This window comes from Panthera uncia (assembly GCF_023721935.1).
Source record: "Panthera uncia isolate 11264 chromosome A3 unlocalized genomic scaffold, Puncia_PCG_1.0 HiC_scaffold_12, whole genome shotgun sequence".
Lineage (NCBI taxonomy): Eukaryota > Metazoa > Chordata > Mammalia > Carnivora > Felidae > Panthera > Panthera uncia.
This window is the reverse complement of record NW_026057579.1, coordinates 13,200,813-13,204,536: the sequence shown is the minus strand read 5'-3', so window position 1 is coordinate 13,204,536 and position 3,724 is coordinate 13,200,813. Positions and strand designations below refer to the sequence as shown.

The following is a 3,724-nucleotide window of genomic DNA, read 5'->3' as shown; positions in this document are numbered from 1 at the left end:
ATTTTAACCATGGGAAAGAAACACCGTGAGTCATGTTTTAGGAAGATCATGGTTTCCTCTAGGAGGAACCTGAGGCAGAGGGAGGTTAAGTAGTTTGCCCACCACCAGCCTTGTAGCAAAGAAAGGGGAAAGGCCATGTAGATATGGTCAGCTTTAAGCAACTAAGAATTATATATGGAAACCTAATTCTTTTTCTAAAGGGCTTAATCTTTTTCTTTGTGCCCTTTCCCTAGATTGTGTAGAAACTGTGTAAGTGGCAGAGTTGTAAGCTGACAACGTCTACCCTCAATGAACTTGACCTCTTTCTCAACCTCTTTTGATATTTGGAGTTTAGGACACACAATTTAGTAGATCCTGAGAGTATTTCTCCCCAAGTGCTGGGATGACAGCGAGGAAGTACATATTCACCTGCTTTATGCTGGCCTAACCTATGGGGTTATCCAGGAGGCCCATGACCACCCTTCCGGCTGCAAATGAGTCGGGTTTAGTTTAATCCACTAAATTGTTGTCATGGCCAATGTAAATCCTCCTCCAGCCCATCTCTCTCTTTTTCAAAGGGATATATAGTGCAGTAAGAATGTGGCCTCTTAGCTCAGTGCTGGCAACTTTAGAACTGTTTTCAGTCTGTGGGTTTTATAGTGATTATGCTATTTCTACTTCAGTACAAAGGCAGTGTTTGCTTGCTTGCTTGCTTGCTTGCTTTTTTTTTTTTTTTTTTAAAGTGGCAGAGAGGAGGGGCAGAGGGAGAAGAGAGAATCTTAAGCAGGCTTCACTCTTAGTGTGGAGCCCAACGTGGGCTCAATCACATGACCCCAGGATCATGACCTGACTTGAAATCGACAGTTGGACACTCAACTGACTGAGCCACCTTGGTGCCCCCAAGTGTAGTATTTTCAAGGAAACACCATCCTGTTTAGTGCTTTGAGGCATTTCTTTTGTTTAGGCCACTCAAATTCATGTGTCAAAATAATATCAGGAAAACATGAGCAAATATCCATCCTTGTAATTTTCTGGGAGGCTGAGATTGCTTTCATGTAAGTGTTTATAATTTTGCTTTTCATTCACACGTTTATATTTTTTCTTTCTGCATTTAACTAATAAATTCTTGTTTTCTGAATATGCCCAGGCTGTAAAATCACCTGTCAGAGGTACTTTAGTAGGGATTTAGGCATTAGAGAGAATGTTGGACTGAATGACTTTTAAGGTCCTTTCCATTTATGAGATTCTGTTATTCTATTTCCTTGGTGACTCAAAATCAAATTATATACCGATTTTCCCATAGTGCTCAAAAATTGCGGTTGACAGAAAGAGGGCTTGCAAATATTGATTTATCACATATTCTGTCTTTTGTAGGTTTAATCAGGTGATATATTACTGGAATTTTTATTTTGATAATAATGGTTTAATTACTTAGCAACTGTTTACACAATGTCAGCTGGTGAAGATTTCTGACGATTCTCCATGCTTTAGGCTGTCTGAAAAATTACAGTGTTAGGACCAGAAAAGAATGAGATGTGTAATATAGGTGTCATTCAGGGTAAGATAGGATGCAAAAGTTATTCTTACACAGTGGGCAATGGTCTTGATAATTCAGAATCAGCGAGGGAGTTTAAAAAATATATAGGTTGCTAGATCTCACCTTGGAAATTCTGATTCAATAGATCTGGGGTATGACACTGGAATCCTCTCTTCCCTAGAGAAAGTTGGGCTCTGACATTCTACCTTCTTAACAAAAACTGAGTGCTCTCCACACTTGCCAGTGTCCAGGAATGTGCATGTGGGCTGGGGTCTTCCTGGGAAGCAATTATTTCTCAGAGTCACAGACAAGATTTGGGGCAACCCCTTTCCCTGATGCCCTCTGATTTCCTTTTGCTTTTCTAGCACCCCTCCCTCACCATGCCAAACCTCATGCATCTTTTACTCTGTTTCTCCTGACGCTCTCTCCCTTCTCCGCATGCATCAGTAAAATCAAGAAATCCAGCCCTTTAGAAAAAAATTTCCTCCATGCCATATCTCCCTTACTGAACCCACTTTCATAAGTAAGCCTCAAAACGGCAGATGGGATCCTGAAGAGAAAGACTAACTTCCTGTCTTAGTCTTAGTCTGTTTGGGCTGCCATAACAAAATACCATGAACTGGGAGGCTTATAAAGAGCAGAAATTTATTGCTCAGAGTTCTGGAGGCTGGAAATCCAAGATCAAGTTGCCAGCACGTGAGGGCTCTCTTCCACCTCTACAAACTTTTGTCCTCATATAGTGAAAGGGGCTAGTGAGCTCTGTGAGACTTTATTTATTTATTTATTTATTTATTTATTTATTTATAATTTTATAGTTAATATTTATAGGTGCATAGTTTCATGCTCACATATTTTTAAGTATTGTATATATTAACAAATTTCACAATACATCATTATTTTTAGACAGAATCATTAAATGACACCTAGAAATCTTATAATATATGATAATAAATCACAACTTCTCAAGAACAGCAACAAAAAAAATAGTGAAGATTTAGAAATAAGTGGTAGTCACTTAGGTGTTTTAATTTAACTTTTAGATTTGAAGCCACAATATCCACATAAAGACCCTGCTACCATATATTCACTTCAGTGAGAGGGAAGCACTGCAATGCTGAGTAAGGGCAGGTACAGATAATTTCAGTCGGTGCGGATGGAAGAGTTTGAAATACGCTGTAAAAACTTTGAGAAAATGTCATGACTGGGCACGTTGGAACTGAGTACTTGTACAGGATGGAACATCTCTCAGTAGGTCTCAAGAAACTGCGAGTAAAAGTATTTCTTATGCTTCGGGTTCATAGTTTTGATACCTTCCTCAGAAGGCATTTCGTATGCCTCATTGTCAGGATCAACAGGCATATCTTCCAGAATTCCTTCCCGTGGGCCTCCTTCTTCATTCTTGCCCAACTGATCCTTTTTGCCAAAGCCAGTGGCAGCTGCGATGCTCCCTGCTCCCTCCACTGTCTTTTGTGTGACTGATGTCATCACTGGTCATCACCACCTCACCAACATTTGTCACTTGCTCTTTGGTCTTCTCAGCCACTGTTGTCACATCATGAACCGCTCCTTCCTTGGTTTTGGAGCCTACATAGAGAACACCCTCTTTTGTCTTTCCTGCAGCTTCTGCCACACCCTGTTTGGTTTTTTCAGCAGCAGCCATGACTCCCTCCTTGGCCTTTGAAAGTCCTTTCATGAATACATCCATGGCTAATGAATTCCTTTAAACCTTTTTTATAAATGCTAATCCTGTTCCGGGGAGGGTTCCACCCTCATGACCTAATCATGTCCCAAAGGCCCCACCTCCTAATGATATCACCTTTGGAGGTTAGAATTTCAACATATGAAGGGGTCTCCTGAGTGGCTCAGTCAGTTAAGCATCTGACTTCAACTCAGGTCATGATTTTGCAGTTTAGGTCATGGTCTCGTGGTTCATGAGTTCTAGCCAGCATCAGTCTCTGTGCTGACAGCTCAGAGCCTGGAGCCTGCTTTGGATTCTGTGTCTTTCTCTCTCTCTTTCCCTCCCCAACTCATACTCTGTCTCTCTCTCTCTCTCTCAAAAATAAATAAAAAAACTTACAAGAAAAAAGAATTTCAATATCTGAATTTTGGGGAAAACAAACATTCAGACTGTAGTACTTACCAGTGGGCGATGCCAAATTGGGAGGTGGTTCTATAACTCTTTATGTATTTCAATAGCTTTATAAATCT

General features: G+C 40.4%; 1 pseudogene; it reads right to left on the bottom strand.

Moving 5' to 3' along the window:
* Positions 1–2,681: 2,681 nt before the first annotated feature.
* LOC125937540 (alpha-synuclein-like) lies at positions 2,682–3,325 on the bottom strand (annotated as a pseudogene).
* Positions 3,326–3,724: the final 399 nt, after the last annotated feature.